We start from the raw sequence: 20,000 nt of genomic DNA, 5'->3' as shown, positions 1-20,000 counted from the left end.
CACACACACATATATATATATTTGTGTCTGTGTGCGTATTTTTTCGTGTGTCTCTGTGTGGATGTATATATGTTTGTACAAATGTTTCTGTCAGTCTTTTGAGTGTATTTGAGCACGTGCGATGTGACACATCCGTAGAAACTAAGTGTATGAATGTACAGAACAGGTTGTATACTGCATGAGTAGAAACGTTACCTACAAACATAAAGTTTTGTAGTTATTGTCACATAAGCTTACATAACCTGAACATATAGTTGAATGATATATGGATATAAGAGTGTGTTTATGTATATGTACGAGTATAATAAAACAATGTTTGTATACATACTAACGATCATACAAAACAATGGACTGCTTGAAATTGAACATCTACTTGTCAAGTAAAACTTGACTATATGCAAAGGTAGGACAAATGTTACTCGGTCTTCCGTCTTCCCGTGGATGATGAAAACCAAAGATGAAGTAAAATCATGGAAAAAGTCTAAAAACGGGAAAAACTATTCCAACAAAAGGCTTTCACGTAAAATTTTAAAGTTCAAAAAAAGGGAAACATGCCGACAAGGGAAAATCTCGCTAAAAAACCGAAAAGGGAAAGGAAGTCCAAAAAAAAAAGTCTAAAAAAGAATTTAAAAAACTGAAAAAAATCAGATAAGTAAAAAAAAAAAAGACTCCGAAAAAAAATCGGCAAAAAAATAAAAAATCCTGAAAAAATATCACCCAATCAGGAAAGCGAGTTTATGGTCGAAATAGCTTTTCCAGGACCACAAAGAGCATGAAATGGCCCCGGGAGCTTAAGTGTCTGGACTGGACGAGGAAAATGTCCTCCATTGTCGCTTTCGTTATTTATCAGCCAAAAACCCAGGAAACGTCGACGTACAGGTGAGATATACACTTCCTATGAAACAACAAAGGGAGGGAAAGCTCACTGTCTCCCGCTTTCATCAACCTGGCATTTGTTCCACGAATACGCACTCACCTTATATATATATATATATATATATATATATATATATATATATATATATATATATATATATATATATATATATATATATATATATATATATATATATAAAATGTATATATATATATATATAAAATGTGTGTGTGTGTGTGTCCTTCTGTCTGTGTATGTTTATGAGTATATTTTACACAACATGAGCCAATGACATCTCATATGTGAAAGGCACAGATACAGCTTAGAATAATTGTGGATAAAATTGTAGAAAATTGTTCTCCGTATCACTGTCAAAAGCCTATTGTATTTTCAGCACAGGCCTCGGATTGCAATTCACAGTCTAGCGGTCCTGTTTTTAATTCGTCATTCGGGTCCTTTGGGATCCAAAATACCCCTATTCTCTGTTTGTTTATACTTTCTATTTCATTCTACTCTTTTCACATGACTATTTCGGATGAATGCGTGTAATTATTGTTTGAAGGATAATGGGTCATCTTTGGTTTGCTATTTGTTTGCTGTAATGTTGTCAGTACCTAAAGCGTGTGTTCAATCTGTGTTGTTTATAGAAAGCGTGAAAATCAGAAACAAAAACGCCTCGCTGACGACGAATGAAAAAGAAAGCTGAATGAAGCGAACAGACAAACGACCACAGAGATAACCTTACCTGCTCAGGTGCAGTGACAAGCGGGCCCAAAACTTCTTTCCTTTTCGGATGGTGTATTACTTATCTTTCGCTACATCCATAAATCATGAACAAAGATGCAAATCACGAATAAAAACCGAAAAGCATATATCTCACTCCCCCAAAAACCACGGGAGTTGGTCCCCCGAATGAAAACTGAACACCACACCTTTGCTTTCTCCGAGAGATTCTTTCACACCAACGCAAAAGATATGCTCAAACGTGTCACGCGGACATCACTGGTAACGCTTCGCCCTGTGCACGACTGAGCTCTCAGAAGGTTACTGAGCGGGTGGTGCCTCCGAGAACCTGGGTGAGCCAGGGCCAGGAACACCCGCGGGGGACGGACGGGGGGCCTAGGCTCACGGTGGCAGTGGAGGGGTCCTCGGCCCCGGCTAGTAGAGAAGTAGGGGTGTCTTCCAAAACCTGTGGAAGGCTGCCACGGACATATGGTGGCACACGGCTGCCAACAGTGCCCTCCCGACTTCGCTGCGTGCGTGTTTGTGTCTGTTTGTCTGCCACACACGACCAGATGGCATAAGGCAGGACGATGACTTCTGGCGCCAATTAAGTAATGGCGCCGAAACCTTGGTAAAGGTCTATAGTTCGAAATGGCCCCCGTCCCCCGCCCCCCCTTTCTCCCTCTCTCTCTCTCATGAATTCTGCCGTAGAATTAGCGATTTACTCTTTACACCAGAGTCTGCAGGGAGAGATACCCGACAGGTAACCATGAAGTTAATGCACTCTACTTTTCACCAGTGGAATTTTGCACACCTGATCTTATAAGTTGCTTTCAATTACGTTTCTTGGCCTTCGTCTTTAACTCTTACGTCTTTATATAAATGAGCACGTACGTATTAAATATCCTAATGCGTGTCGGATCTATACCGTCGGTGAAACTCGGTTCATTTTAAAGTGATTGGCGAGACCGTAAAACTTTCCAAGTGATAAATAACATTGCTATGCTTATGAGTTTTTTATTTGCTGCTGTATAATTAGCCTGGTTTAATGAGCGTCAGAAACGTAACTCTATTGATTAGAAAAATACGGAATACTGTTTTATTCTTACAACTCGGTGGTAATTCGGATTTTTTTTTTTCTGTGACAATACTTTTGCAGACGAATCTTCCCCTCGTCATGACTACCGGGAAAATGCAAAACCCATAATACTAATCAAATTGGCAGTATACACAGATGTATAAAGAAAGCAAAAAACACATGAATGGTCATCTATGAATGCACTCATTTTTTCATATACTTCTAGATTACCATTTCACTATGGTTTAAGTCTATTTTAAATTTGTCCATCTACCAACTGAATAATGACTTAAAGTTTCCTGGCGCTTGTACTGAACACAGGTGGACGAGGAGACACCAAATCAGGGAACTAACCAAAATATGGTTCTCGAAATCTCACTTTTCGGTGGCTGTCAAGATTCCGGGTAACTAAGGCACCCCAATTCGACTCCTTGATTACCATGAAGGAACTTATGTCATTTCATTAGCTATGTAACATTATCGCTACGAGTTTGTGAAATCTGATAATCATTAATTTTCCTCTGGTATTTGCTATCAGTTCATTATAGCTAAGACGAATCTAAAAATGTGTTGGGTTCAAGTTAGTGTTCGTTAAGATATGTTAGCGTAATTTACTTGAGACCTTCTAACATTACATCAAAGGAGTGTCATTCTGTATTGAAAACCAATACACATGAACGTAAGAACAAAAGTACAAGTTTAAATCATATCATGAAGTCTTCGGCGATTTAATAATGGACCGTCCTTGTTTCACGCGCCGTTCGCCCTATGTTGATTTACTTTTAATTTGAAAAGTACAAACTACTCTCGATGAATTTTGTAAACAAGTGCAAAACTCTTGTCCCTTGGTAAGAATTTGCCGTTAGTGTTTACTTAGATTATTTTTGTTAACTTTATTGTTACTATTAATTATATCTGTTATCAGCATTTGTAGTATGGTAAACAGGTGTAAGAAAAATTTTTTTTCCAAGTTACTATTCCTTGTGAGTTTTGACTGTCGAAATACGTTCATCTCACCAAGCTATAAGACTTTTAGCCCCATTATGGGTACAAGTTCCCTTAGGTAATCCGAATGAGGGACCGGCGTTTGTTTACAAACAAACACAAAACAACCACATTCTCCACAGTCACTGGCGGATTAGTCACACAACTCCTCAGGAGGCCATCCCCGAGTGTTGCTTCTCATCTCTCCCCGCTTCTTGGCCGCCAAGGTGTGTCTCACTGTTATTTTAGTGATGCTTCTAAGATTAGCCCTTATTACATCGGTCACTGGTGTCATGTCTCAGGGATAAGAAGCAACTCAGGCTATTTCTGTGCGACACTGGTTGCTTTTTATAGGCTCTGTCAAATTGACAGCGGCTGATGTACAAAGGACACGCGACCTCATTCACAGAGCAGTCGAAAGAACGTTTTTTTTTATATATTTATTTATTTTTGTGATGGTTCTTTAAATACCCTGGACACCTGCACAATACATGTGACTTACAGTATCCTGTTTATGAAGGAAACCAAATTCAAATGATTTATACATTATACAGTTTGTGAAGTAGAAACAATTTTGCAATGCTTATAAGGAAGGATAGGAATTTTAATCCATTTGAAACTTTGATAAATTGGAACAAACACAATAATGATAATGAAGGAAAAAGAAAACTGAGTCCATTTCATACACAATAATTTAAAGGAGAATTGCTATGTTTATCAAGAAAACCAACATATAATCGACGGAAATCAGAAAATTCGTGAGGATAAAAAATATAATATATTTTCCATTGAAGAAAAGGTGATCTACTCTACTTCAACCATAACTTTTATGAGGAGAGAAAAAATAATATTGTTTAAGAAAGAAAAAGGTGTTTACATCGATTTGGATAATTACAATAATTGAGCTTAACACAACACATATCACGCTCATCATACTTAGAAACACAAGACAAATTAAAGTGGCGTAAATACTGGTCTATAAATGATAATCAAAAGAAGTCCTCAAATTCTGAATGTCACTTATATCTGTCATAAATGACTGCACGTTCTTCGCGATGCCTGCGAGAATACATGCTACAGAAAAACAATTAAAAACAGTGAAATCACAAAATACATCAAAACACATGACGGCGATCTGTCCTCAGTCAAAATTCTACTATTTACCTTCCTGAAACACGGTGTAATGTTGTGATTGACTGATTTATGAAATTTAGGCTGTCAAGGCAAGCACGCTTAATACGGTGATATTATGGAGTTGTAATGGTTGGACAGAAAGGTACAGAGTTCCAGGAAATGAAATACAAAGATATAGAGGTGGCGTTGGGAGAATACCACAATTGCACTAAGAAGTAACAGTTAGATGTGCTGGACAGCAAAACCGAAGAAAGGAAGTAGGAATGGAGGCAAAGTAAAACGCTACAAAGTGCTTGCAGCTAAGGGCCGAAGGTACGCTGCAAGGTCCCTTCAGTAATGTCTGCAGTGCACCCCCGAACGGGGTCAAGTAATATTATGCCTCTTCAATTCTAACACTACTTTTGTTGGGGAGCAGAAAGAGCCACACTTGTTTATAAAGCAGACACCACATTTTGTAGACAGAACAAGTTTGCCTTATACATTCACGAGCTCTTGCTTGTCAGAATCCCAACGAGACAGTGAGTGCTGCTACCTGGGACTTTGACAGACGGCAGCCTTAGCTTTGGAAGCTGATGGTGCACGAGTTACTGTAGTTACTGCCTTAGGTTGGTGACGGGATTCTGACAAGAAGTACATTTAAAGCTGATGTTCTGAAAATAGAAAATACAAATTGGCCTCGTTTCAATTTCAACAGAGGCAATCATTTTGTCAAAGGACAAAACTTATGGCTTCCCTGAGCGGTTTCTCAGGATGGTTGGTCAAGTCATCAAGTATATTCAGACGTTATTATTTAGGTATAGAAAGTTTACAGTTAGCTAGAAATCTAAATCTAAAATGCTGATTTTAAAAAATGAGGATGTCTGGATGGGCATAATTCATGAAGGTGGGATATCACCGCTTCATTATATACGGATATAAAGGTATTTTTCGTAACAATTTTTTCGACCCTAAGTATCAGAGCTAATATTACAACTAAGTAAGGCAGATGATTGGCGAAAGAAGATGTAAAAGTACGAATTGTAAACCACGGCAGATTCAGCACGATAATTGCAGTTTATTTCTGCGCTTGCAAGATAAATTAGAAAATACGATTATCAGACTGATACAAGCTAATTGCCAACGACGATTATTTTAATCCAAACCGAATAAATCGAAGCTAGATCATCACTAACCACCATCCAAGCGAGAATGAAGCAAAGTCAAACTGAAAACGCGAAGCTCTAGAGAACGTGCGAATCCCCCTATGACTGGTTTCACCCAGCTGCTTTATGGAGGAGCAAGATGGCTGCCATTGTTTCCGCCAGATGCAAAGGCCTTCATTTATAGGCCATCACGTGCATTAGCATATTCATTCGTTGTAACAAACTGCCGGGTATGTAATGTGGAACATTTTAACGGGAAACAAACTGCTTCTTCAATATTTATGGAGTAAGACGAACGCACCAGGCTACGTATTAAGTAACACTGAATATTCTGGGACAAAACAGAATGGGAGTTTAAGTTATAAATTTTATTATCTGGAAATGATGATCATCGTTTTTCAAATGGACGCTGCTTCCAAGTCATTTCTTGCTCTTTACACGGAGGGAAACACGTTTTAGAATATTATTTTAGGAACTCATCCATAGACACACATATTTGTGAATATGCCTGCAGAACTCACCACATACCTATTTCTCTTAATAGGAGTGGCTGCCAAGGAAAGGCAAGAAAGCGGCCAGTACCTTATTCACACTTTAACTGTATACTGAGGATGAGCTCTGTGTGCAGAAAATTCCACACCAGCAGCTGCCTAAGGCTTATCAGCGTGTCAAACCCATACACACAAAATGCGCCACTCAACTCTATCTTGAACACACTGTCCCCTCCAGGGTGCTGAATTCCCTCTTATTTCATACTTTTCCTCATCATCTGCTAAGCATTTCCTAGATCTTCTCCTTTCTCCTAACGCCTCCCAATTGTACCCTCTTTTCACTAACCTATTGTTCTCCATTCTTTCCACAGGACCGAACCATCTCAAAACACTCAGACCTTTTACCCAGTTCTACACATCCTCATGTTTCTCGCCCTTTTAATTCTTCTCATGTCACATATACTTAAAAAACAGTTAATCTTTGTAGGGTCTGTTTTTTCATATCATCACAATCAACACCAGTACTTTAATTTACACAAGAGAGCTTTCATACACTTCAACCTTGGCCTCCAAAAACCCGCTAACCTTCCTACAGATCTTTTGAATTCAGCGCACTACCTTCCTTCCTTCATCGGTTATGTGACTCAGCTATTCTATTATACTACCATCATCTTACACTGGTTTTGTAGTTTCTGTTTCCTATCCCGAATCAGTATTGTATCATCTGCAAATATCAGCCATTCCACAGTCCACTCAAATTTCGCATTTACGTAGTGTCCTTCCGCTTACTTCTCTCCATAAAGATATTAAATAGGAATGGAGATATAAAACACCCTTGCCTCATAGTCTTTTTTGCACCTTAGCAGAAAATATTTTACCTATAAACTTTTGCACATGCCTCTCTTCTAGTGTAGAAACTGTCAGCCGTTCTCAGCAGTTCAACAACTTGACTATAGAATCCTCAACACTTCGCATTGCCTCTACCAGTTTTAAAGCTTCTTCGAGGCCCCTGTATGTTATATCTAACCTCTTTCCTTTCCTTTCAAACTTCTCACATAACTTTCATAACAACCATTTGATCCTCATACCCTTTTTCTTGTCTGACTGTTCTTTCCCTATCAGTTCTTCTATCAACTGTCTTACTTTCGTAAACAAAATTCTAACTTTCACCCTTCCTGATGTACTAAGCAAAGGTTTATATTCCTGTAAGTTTTAGTCTTCTCTGTTACCTCTACCTTCAAACAATGGAACGCTTAATCCTGTCACTTGCAATTTCATCAGGCTTTTGTATTCTTCAACAGAAACTTTCACGTTCACAAAACTAACTCTAATCCATTCCACTATTACATCATTCAGCTTTGCTCACATCTGTTTTCCACATTCACAAAATTTCAAAATACTCACTCCACCAGCACCTCTATTTTGCATCTTTTATTCTGTTGTTCATTAACCTTTCTCTCAACATTTGCTTCTTTGTAGAACAACTTATTCTTCTTAAAATCATTGTTCGTCTTCTTAATGACCCACCTATGCTCCTGTATTCCTGTTCATGATGTTCCTTATTGTCTTGCAATTGCAACTCGAATAATCTCTTATTTCTTTCACTAAAATTCCCCAATCATCTTCCTATCATTTACTGGTTTTGTTCCCTCTCCCTATTTCCGAAATCCCTTAAGCTCCCTACTGGCTATGTCCCCCTATCTTATAATTTTACTCATAATTCATATATTTCTTCCACTTCCGTGTGTTTTGTCCTGAACCATTTTCGTCCAATTCCTATGATATGCTGTCCTCACTTTCTTCCTATCATACCCAGTTGCTTTAATTACCCTTACAGGTAGACTTCCACCCCTTCTTCTCCAATTTGAACTTCCATTTATCTTTACTTTTGTTTCAGCTAAGTAATATTGAGGATTACCTTCACCCACTCCTCTTCCCACCATTAATTCGCCAACTTGGTCTTCTGTCTATAATGAACTAATGCAAGGGCAAACATTTTGTTCTCCTCACTATTTTTTCTTTCCCAGTTACGCTCGTAAATATTTTTCTTTTGATGTTGTACTTCTAACAATCAAGACCCCTCATAATCACAATTTGACAATACTAGTTACTTTCATTTACTCCAAGACCTCCATATCTGGCCATAACTCCTTTCTCTGTTATCTGGCTTTGCATATCCTATCAAAATCATCCTTTCATACTCTCCAAACCCTGCAAGGTATTCATTCAGACTTCACCAGAATAGCATTTGCTTTGAATCTCATTCTTTTCCAATTCTTGACCACATAAACCCATTATCACAACTTGTTGCTTAATTGTGCTCATTGTAACAACTCGTTACTTAGTTGTGGCCAGTCTTACCCACAAAATCCAGAAACTTAAAAATTTGTACTCTTTTACCTACCAAACGTTTCCCCAATCCTATATTTACATATTTTCACAATAAGCTGTTTCCCCTAACAATAGGTCTCCCTAAAGCCGAAGCAGTGATTATTACAACAGTCATACTTTAACCGTTGAAATGTTGATGAACTTCGTGTGAAGACTTCCAGACGTAAGTGGCTCCATAGACCTAAACAGAAAGCCAATCAGAAGATCATTGAAACGTCCGACGCACATTGTGCCAGTTGCCTCTATTTTCCCTGATCTTCAGGCCCTTCCATTTCAATGCCTTTTTGCACTATCTGTTTTGATCTTTCCAGGTCTTTGTGTCTCATATCCACTTAATAATTTACACATTCTTTTCACCAGCCTATCATCCCCCACCCTCCTGCCTTCCCAAATGACCAAACCATCTACAAACAAACTGAACCACTCCTTCTCTAACACCGACCTTCTAACTGTTCTTACACATTTTGACATTCCTCACCCTTTGAATGCCTACCTGTGAAATGACTTATTTTCCCTAAATTTGTCGCTCATTTTCTCATCTCTATCTTTTCCATCTAAATTATCTTTCTCAACTAGCCTACCAATCCTCCTGTATACCTTAACACAAATCTTCGCTAGTCATGGAATTGCTCTGAAAATAACCTTTCTCTCCTTCAATAAATCTTCATTTCCTTATCCAACTGCTTAGAATTTTTATTCCTCTTTCTTCTCTCCTATACCTCAAACACGCCCTGCTGACCCTATGACACCTTCCACCTTCAAGTCTTTACCTTTAGCTTGTAACTCATCTATTTTCTCTTTATAATCTCTTCTCATTTTCTCCTATTCAAACTCACTTGTCTTGATTACATTTGCATCCACACTTGCAACCCTTCCTCACCAATTCGAACGTCCATGTATCTTGATTTTACTGTAACCAAACAACTATCAGTAATATTTCAAGGAACTCCTCTTTTAACCATTACCTCCATTAACTCGCTCTCCATCTTGAAAATTCCTTTCCTCCTCTTTTTCTCTTTCCAAGGTTTACTTGTGTATATTTCTTTAAGAAATATACCTACTTCTGTTCTTCTTATGGAAACTATATATTTCCAACAATGTACCTCCTGTCCACACACATTCCTGCAAAACTCTTCCCATTATCCATTACTTCATGAAACCCAGACCGACTAAGACAGCGTTCTCTTTCTCTGCCACCTACCTTCGTATTTAGATCACTTAGAATCTCCAACGTTTCATATTCCCCTGCCACTCTCAATCTTACCCATATAACCCTTTGTCACGTTAACAACTATGGTTCCCCGCTCGTTCCCTCTGTGGATTGCTGCCTCCTTACCTTCAAGTTTTTTTGTTTTGATGTTCTCGTCGGTGAGCTGCCGTTTTTCTTTCGCCATCGGGTCTGGTAGGGCAGCAAAAGTAGCGGCAGTGGCAGCAGCAGCAGGGCAGTTTTTTGGAGTCGAACGTTGGTCGAGTTTTTGAGCAACAAATTGGAGCACGGCTATCACGACGTGAGGTCGAGTGTGACCATGAGTAGTCGTGTGACCACGAGCTGCTCATCTTTGATGACAGCGTGAGGCTGTCCTGACGTCTCCATCGGGGTATTCTGGTTTGTGGGTCTTGTCCCTGTTGTGCAGCTGAGGGCTGTCTTGGTGACCCGATGGAGGACGTATGTTTGGTATTTTTTTCTGCCTGCTGTTGTTTATTTTTGCCTTTTTTTTTTTAAAGCTACTTTTTTGTTTATTTTAACTGGATTTTGTTTAGTGCTGCCTTTTGGCTTTTTTGTATTTATGGTTTTTATCTTTTTGCCAGACCTGACTCACTTGTAAATATTATAAATAAATTAATATTAAGCTCATTTTATTGTTTTTGTTGTTTTCCCCTCCTTTGTTTGTTGCATCTGCCGTCAGTCATGACAGCCCGTCCTGAGTATATTAAAGAACCTGCATAACGACCCACTCGGTCGTTACAATGGCGACCGTGACAGGATGGCTCTGTTTTGGCTGGCGGGGTTGTTACGGCATTGGAGGATCATGAATGTAAAAAAATAATCTTTTTTTTTTTTTTTAGGTGGGGAGGTGTCACGTTAAGTGATGGTTTTGCGGGAACTGCTGGTTCCCCGCTCGTTCCCGTTTTGTGGATTGCTGCCTCCTTACCTTCAAGTTTTTTTGTTTTGATGTTTCTCAAGCTGCCGTTTTCTTTCGCCAGTCGGGGTCTGGTAGGGCAGCAAAAGTAGCGGCAGTGGCAGCAGCAGCAGGCAGTTTTTTGGAGTCGACGTTGGTCGAGTTTTTGAGCAGCAAATTGGAGCACGGCTACGAAGTGGAGCACGACGTTTTGGTGGAGTGTGACCATGAGTAGTCGTGTGACCACGAGCTGCTCATCTTTGATGACAGCGTGAGGCTGTCCTGACGTCTCCATCGGGGTATTCTGGTTTGTGGGGTCTTGTCCCTGTTGTGCAGCTGAGGGCTGTCTTGGTGCCCCGATGGAGGACGTATGTTTGGTATTTTTTTCTGCCTGCTGTTGTTTATTTTTGCCTTTTTTTTTAAAGCTACTTTTTTTTTTTATTTTAACTGGATTTTGTTTAGTGCTGCCTTTTTTGTATTTATGGTTTTTATCTTTTGCCAGACCTGACTCACTTGTAAATATTATAAATAAATTAATATTAAGCTCATTTTATTGTTTTTGTTGTTTTCCCTCCTTTGTTTGTTGCATCTGCCGTCAGTCATGACAGCCCCGTCCTGAGTATATTAAAGAACCTGCATAACGACCCACTCGGGTCGTTACACCCTTGAAATAACACATTTACAGTCTTTGTCTCAACCCACAGTTTTCCTTATTCTACAAATACTGTCCTTCTCCTACCTCCCTTATTAAATGTCCCATGTGTAACTTTCACTCCTTTAGCAATTCAAACATCATAAATTTTTTCCGTTACTGCATCCTTCCAAGTACACTCAAACTCCAAAACTTATTACCTTATTTATTAATTTGTTTCTTATTTCTAACATTTGTGTATTTTTTCCTGGAAAAAACACACGGATGTAATGCGTATTTACAATTAGCCCCAGAAAATAAGGCTCATCTACTGTTTAGGGGACGTAACCACCCTTCCGATTTCCAGCAAGAGTTTGTGAACAACGTTTCTCTCTCTCTCTCTCTCTCTCTCTCTCTCCTCTAATACATCTAATACAAACCATTAAATATATATATAATATATATATATATATATATATATATATATATATATATATATATATATATATAATTATATTTATATAAATAATATATATATATATATATATATATATATATATATATATATATATATATATATATATATATATATATAAATATGCAAAAACCACAGGAAAATAAAAGTCAGAAGATCCATACTTAAACGCTTTTGCGAAACTCTTTATTCCCTCATCGTCGGGGCACAAACGAGACTCAGTTTGGAAGAATGGTAAAAGCTAAGCAAACAGAAGAAAAAATCACCAAGTGGTTAATTGTCACAGGGTAATAAAGAAAGAGATCATCTGGGATAATCCGAGATAACGTTGGAAAAATGGTAAAAGGTGGTTAACTGTCGATGGGTAATAAAGAATGGAATCATCCAGGATATTCTGGGATAATCTTGACAAATTTCTGGGATAATCTAGACAAACTGAAACAACATCCTTAACGTTAAGAACTATGGAAAGGGTGAACATACAACTTTCCAAACGTGTAAAAATCTGAATTTTAGCCTCTTTGCCTATATTTATCAGCAACTTTTTTTTAACTATAATAGCATCAAGCTTAAACAGGCCAAGACTCAAGTTTAATTTTAAAACACTATCTCTGTTTTATTTTCTAAAACAAGGTTCAATGACATTCCTTTTACTGGGTCGTTGCACGGAACTAAAGGACCTTGCTTCACTCCAGTCAATGGGATGTTTTGAAGCACTCGCGTACAAATAATGCAATCGATATCTGACCAGCTCTCACAGAATACTGATGATGTTTGATCCGTTGTTCAAGTGATTTTCCAGTTTGTCCATCACAATTTTTGTCACAGTTTTTGCAGGGAATTTTTCATATGTAGCCAGAAACGGCACGAGGAAAATTTCTTACTGCCAAACTCCAAACATTAGATTTACTGAATTTACAACATTTATGTTGAAAAGCTTCAAAATCCTATGAATCTCCAAAAACCTTTCATCATAAGGTGACTTTAGAATGTTGTTACTATTAAATTCTGGCTGCCATTTGTCAACTAAAATTTTGTTCTGGCTCTTTGTAATGCTGCATAAACAAAATCCCTCGGGCATCTAGTTTTCGAGGCAGTATCATAAATAGTTTTTATTTCAGCATCATCAAATGCGAATAGTCCTTAACAACGTACTGGAAAAAATTTATCATTTAACATTTCGATGGGAGATCTTCTGAAGACTGAATACGTGAAACTTCTATCATTTCTATGGACAGTGACATCAAGAGAATTCAAAATAAAATTGCTTTTTGCCTCTGCGTTAAATTTAGGAGATTGGACTAAGCTATTCAGCTGAACTAGAAATCCCTGAAGATTTTCGCGAACTGGCCAAATCTAGAAAATATCATCCACATATTTTTAACAAAAAATTCCATGTAGATATTGCAAAGGACAGGACATAAAGGATTACCCATAGCGAAACTAAACTTTTATATTTAGAAATCTCAATTAAAGAAAAACTTTACATTTTTTATACATAATCATGAGGTCAATGATTTTTTAATGATCAAGGGAACATCAAAATTCTCTAATTCTTCTGAAAATCCCAACAAATCATCTAAAAGTACTTTTGTGATAAAGACATTAAAAAAACCATATTAAAATAAAAATTCGCATGTAAAAAGCCTAAAATATCGTTTTAATATTATCTATCGTTGTTTCTGAGTCCAAGACCACAGTTCTAATGCAGCCTGCACCGATACACTTATCACTTGTAAATCCCTTTGAATGTTATTCCCAAAATACAGCGGGTTCGACATTAACCAATATTTATGGCTTGATATTTGTGAATAAGGTCAAGTCTGTATAAGTGACAAAAATTCAATATACATATATATATATATATATATATATATATATATACTTATATATATATAATATATATGTACTGTATATATATACATATATGTACGTATATATATAAAGCGAAACAACTTCTGTATATAATATATATATATATATATAATATAGTATGTATGTATGTATGTATATATATATATATATATATATATATATATATATATATATATATATATATATATATATATATATATACAGTATATATATATATATATATATATATATATATATATATATATATATATATATATATATATATATATATATACATATATAATTGCACTAAAACCTTAAATTCCGGCTAAAATTTTTGGAAACGCTCAATGTGGCAAATATGAATATTTTTACCCCGTAACCTGCAGCATTCCTTCTTGTATTCAGCAAAATTCCTTCCACTACTTCGCTGTGGTGAAAGAGGGCTCCTTTTTGGGGTCATTACAATTACAGATACTGACACGCACAGGTATGTAAAATCCGAAAACGTTTGGACAAATATTTTCTCGTTCTTGTTGGCCGGATGATACAGAGTTGGATCTTAGGTCCCACGGCTGCTAGATGGTGACCAGGCAATCCTGATGTGAATTAGCTTACGTACTTTCAAGTTCAAGGGAAGTAGGAATTTGGGAATCAAGGGAGTAGGAGGTTGGGAATCCACTGCGACATTTGTCAATGTCTTTAAAAACTGTGGCAATGATGCTCAGCATTTAACAGGGTTATCAGTGTTCACAACTGGTGAATTTTGAGTAAAAAACGATTTTAGAGTTCAAAGGAGAAAATATTTGTCTAAACGTTTAAATAACACTTAATACCAGCAGATGGTAGATCATGAAATATTTACCAAAACTACAGATATTTTTATCAGCTTATAATGAATAAAGACTCAGCTTCGATCACTTCGACGCATATGGGCAATTGCATATAAAGTTATGTTTAGAATTAGGTTTACCTTGAAAATATATAGTTTCTTTTTTACAGTGTTACTTGCATCACTGATTTTGGTCGCTATAAATGTACTACCTAGAAGATACGTAGGTAATTTGACTTGCGCCTAAATGTAGAGGTCAGATTTCGCTCGGAGACTACTAAGAGGGGCATCTTTTTTTTCCTTCTTGTCATTAGTCTCGATGAAGCTTGAGTCACGATCTACGCGGTCATCTAACTGTTACGCCAGCAGGCGAGAATACAGAACTGAAATATGTTGTTTTACAAAATATGTTTGGCGAAGTATAAAGCCCCTGCGGCCATAATGAGACTATTAAGAAAATGATTCTGGTTTTATGTAAAAAAACTATTTGCATATTCACACTTCCTCGAGATCTGCAGTCAGCATCTGTATTGCGTAACACCAACAACTCATTCATTGTAACGATTAATGCAGCAAATGTCTCATTAACTGCTATCATCCCATAGTTTATACACCCAGAACCTCTTGACTTCCTGTGATCTACAGTATATAAACCAGAATCTCATATTCGCAAGATTTATACAATAGGAACCCAGATTTCAAGGCTGCATAAAAAGAAACTAAATATTAGAGTTACTTTATCTCTCCAGGTTTTCTCACATTCACTGGAATGAAATGCAACTGAATTTCTGAATTAAACAGAGACAGAGGTTTGCCGCATGATTTTCTGATTCTTTATAGCCGGGCAGTAGGGTTATATTTTGACCGGCGTTCACGCAAGCTATGAGATGGTTAAGAAGATATCCTTAATAGTAATTCGTTCTATGTACAAAAAGAATCGTGTTGCATCACACTTGAGCATGGCTGTACAAACAACACAAATTCACTGAGTATAAAGTTATTACTTTCACAGAGCACCTTAACAATTATTTGGTTCCTTGAAGAAGGAGGCAGACGTGCCTCTGAAAGCTTAGAAATACAGAATCTCCTCTTTAGAACCTTCCGTATTACTGAGGTCTTCTGTGAAAGTTTGTTTATATATATATATATATATATATATATATATATATATATATATATATATATATATATATATATATACACACACATCTCTACCTGTAGTTTACATCTAACAAAACAGACGTATATAGATATATCATACTCTAATTTACCTATTATTATACATCGATAAGAAAACGGTTTGGCAGGGTGGAGTATTTAATAAACTATTATTATTTTTTTATAAAGTCAGTTGTAGTAGCGACCACAAGGTGCACCATGTCCTTGTGGCATATGTTTCTCCATGTTGGAATAGCGTCTTGTCCTCTGAACAATGATTTCAGACAAGTTTGCATAAATAGCAATCGGCTCTCGTTTCGTTATACTGTAACGATGCCATTTTAATTACTAAGCCAAGTAGTACTGTATCAGTATAAAAGAAATGCAAAGACGCATGCACACACTCACACACGCAAAGGTATGCATAGCTGAATGTATTCACTGGATATGAAATCGGTTTACCTCATTCTTAAATTACCAGCTAACTTCCCCACTTTTTAATACGTATTTTTATCTGACTAATATGTATTTTGAATACAAAGAATGAAATCATTTCAGCGATCCTTGTCTCACGGGTATTCACGTTCACCTGGCATCTCTTTTAATGTATATTATCACACTCTTGTCCCAACAAACATCGCATCGTACCTGACCCGAATCGAGTTGGAAGATACTCCCAATCACAGACGTTTAATGTTTGCTTTTATTTGCGTTTTATGAGTCTCCTTGGATGCCCGTTTGCCAGACGCACTTAAATTCACTCTTGGTTATTTGTCTTTTGCAAGGTATCAGGAGGTTTTCCCGCATGTTTGTGTTTTGTTTCCTTGGTTGCTCATTTGACGAGCTCTCTCCTATTTGCATTTGGTTATTTGTCTCTTGCGGGATATTAGCTGTTTTCTAATGACTTTCCTTTGCAAACATAATGGTTGTTTAACCTCCTTTTACGTGTGTCCACTCTTTCTATTCAGACAGTTTGGAATTTAAACAGCAATTACTTTTCTTGCATCTCCTACTTGCTAACGGTCTGACGATTTCATCCACTTTTAGAGTACCCGCAGGTTACCATCAATGTAGAGGAATTTGAAAAATGTTTAGCGTTTTGCCTTTCTTTAGCAATAAGTTTGTTCCCTTTTAGACTTCTCGTTGCTACGACTTTTTTTCCAATTCTGTTCTCATATAAATTCACACACACACAGACACAAACACATATTTAAACATTATATATCTATCTGTATATATATATGTGTGTATGTATGTATGTATGTATAACTGATTCACGAAGATATGGAACGTAATGAATGTATAAATAAAGGCAAATGGCACGAAGGAAAAAATGAAACAGAGTGGTTGCTAGGCCTTTCGACACAACGATAAAGGACCGTTGTGTCGAAAGGTCTAGCAACCAATCCGTTGTTTAATTTTTTCCTTCGTGCCATTTGCCTTTACTTAAAATTATATATAAATATATATATATATATATATATATATATATATATATATATATATATATATATATATATATATGTGTGTACACACATACTTAGAAATCTTAAACTAATGACGAATAATATTGCAAGGTCTAGTAGAAACTATCAAGGTAGATAACCTTATCAACGAGCTGAAATTGATAAAAGAAAATTATCAGAATTTTGAAAACACAACGAAATTAGCATTGTTTTTTACCAGAATTTACCAACAATAAGGATAAATAAAATTACTTATACAAAACACTGAAAATGTAAATGGAAGGTATTATTAGAAAAGATAATAAAACATATAAGAATGGAACATAGAGCGGTAAATATATAAATGCTAAAACCAGCCAATACAAAGTAAAAATGGCTGATAACCTGTTGACTGCCTTCGAAGAAGCAAATCAAACAAATGCTAATGAAACCTCGACAGATTGTTATTCAGCGCCGGTTTTATTTTCTTTATGAGCCAAGAACTTTGAAATTTTGAAAAAACTTTGAAAAAACCCCGGTCAGCGAAAGGATGATTTTGTGCGAAACGGTGTTCTCTTATGGCTGAAAAGAGATGGTTTTAAAAGAGGAAACCTCGGTCTAACAGAGAGAGACCTCACTGTTCCAAAATTCTGCGTTCGAGCCAACGAGAACTGGCACGGCTAACAGATAAACAAACAAACTACACCTGAATTAGTGATCTGACAATAAATGAATTAGTAACAAGTTGAAACCTAATTTGAGGAAAACTGTCTTTAAGCATTTCTTATAACTTTTGTTTTCGGAACGAATAGCTACCCATTATGAAGGTTACAGTAATTCAGGGGACATTTATTTGTTTACCTGTCCGCAGATGTATGTTTATATGTATGTGTGTTTATATGTGTTTATATATATATATATATATATATATATGTGTGTGTGTGTGTGTGTGTGTGTGTGTCACTTTTTACCAGACACGTTTGCAATTGTAATAGCCACAATGCCCTCTTAACTTCTCGAATTCTTCACACTTTTTGGATACGCTTGTCACTAAAAAGCCTTAGAGCCATATGCAAGAAATATAAAGAAATTCTGATGTCCGGTAGCGGGAATCGAACCCTCATTCCGAGTAATCAGAACGGTGCCGACCTGACCACGAGAAAGATAAAAGTCTATTGCCGCTCACACATACATATACCGGTCGAATTCAGATATATTTATTAGAGCTGAAATAGACCAATCCTCGCCCTCGTAGCCAAATGGGCAATCGTTTCTATTGTTCTTTAGGCTGAAATGTATATATAGAATCTGCTGGTCACTTTTCACCAGGTTCATGTGAAATTATAACAGCTACAATGCCCTCTTAACTTCTCGAATTCTTCACACTTTATTGATACACTTGTCACTACGAAGCTTTGGAGCCATATGCAAATAATTCTGATGTCCAATAGTGTGTCAGGTCAGGTTATCAAAACTGACTGCTACTGCATAAGTTCATGGTAATATATTTTACTGTTCAGAGCATGCTGTCCTAAGAATTGCCAATTTAAAGGCTGAATGGCAGCCATTACATTAGGTATAAATGTCTTAAAGATCAAACATATATTCACATATGTTCAGTACCCATGTAGCCTGTCCACCCAAGCTAAAACCAGGGACAACCTGTGGTTGTGATGATTCAACATGTTGAACTTCGGGCTCTCACATACCCCTGAACACTAGCTCAGAGGAACAGTATGGTTGCATTTGCCAGTGAAATCTATCAGCCACGAGTGGGGCTTTAACCAGGAACCATAGCACTGTTGGAGAGTTGTCAGCTTCTTGGTGCAAGGATATGTCCCTAAAGGCAGATAACACTCTCACCTTAAATCCAATGGAAACCACATACATTTGGTTACTAAGGCACTGATAGTAACTGGTGAAATATGGAAACTGCTGTCTTAGGAATTGCCGGTAGTTTTTTGTATAGGTATAATGTATCTCCGAGCAAAGGAATGCCTTGTGAAGGCTTCTGGATCCCTTGTTGGCAGGAAATGTCAAAGAAGCCTCTTATCCTGGGGTCAATGGAAATTAAGTTTTTCATCCTGTATGCTACTAAGTAAAGAAAATAATAGCATCCTTGCTCCACACCATATATTCACTGAAGAAGAAAGAGTTGTATGTTTCATCCCTTAGAGAGTCAAAGGTGAAAAGGTCTTGTGTACAAGAACGTGATTGTGCCTGGGGTACCTGACAGTTGTGGAGGTAGGGGTTTGGTTAGCGCATATAGTGTCAGATAGATCCTGGAGACTGGTGGCAAATTTCCAAAGGGTCGGTTCAAGAATAGTACGAGTAAGAATGATTGTGAAAGGAGAAAAAGTTGTGCTATTAAGTTGATCAAGAAACTAGAAAGAATCAGAGCTTAGATTTTGTGTTTATAAAGAGTGGATGGGAGAGCAAGTTGATGACTGGAAGGGTGAGAAGATAATTGGCTGGAGGTATATCTGATCATTATTTAGTTGCAGTGAAAGTTTAGATAGATATGAATTCGACTTAGACGGGCATATGCAAAAATGATGTTGTGAAAGTAATCAAGACAAGAGAGTTTGATAAGAAGGGAGTAAGAAAATTATATAAGGAGGAAACAGATGAAATATAGGTTAAAGGCATAGAGGTGAACAGAGGT

General features: G+C 37.0%; 1 protein-coding gene across 7 annotated transcripts in view; it reads right to left on the bottom strand.

Moving 5' to 3' along the window:
* LOC136855625 (zinc finger protein 385D-like) overlaps positions 1-20,000 on the bottom strand; it is a 1,128,591-nt gene that overhangs the window by 566,022 nt on the left and 542,569 nt on the right. For 2 of the 7 annotated variants that reach the window (XM_067132758.1, XM_067132762.1), the window contains exon 1: positions 1,623-1,926. The exons of the other annotated variants lie outside the window; for them this stretch is intronic. The gene's annotated coding sequence lies outside the window, so the exon portion shown is untranslated. Of the gene's footprint in view, positions 1-1,622; positions 1,927-20,000 lie in introns of those variants that run through there. 7 annotated transcript variants of the gene reach the window in all.

Source organism: Macrobrachium rosenbergii, chromosome 32, assembly GCF_040412425.1.
Source record: "Macrobrachium rosenbergii isolate ZJJX-2024 chromosome 32, ASM4041242v1, whole genome shotgun sequence".
NCBI lineage: Eukaryota > Metazoa > Arthropoda > Malacostraca > Decapoda > Palaemonidae > Macrobrachium > Macrobrachium rosenbergii.
Note: the sequence above shows the minus strand (reverse complement) of the source record. Positions and strands in the feature narration are given on the sequence as shown.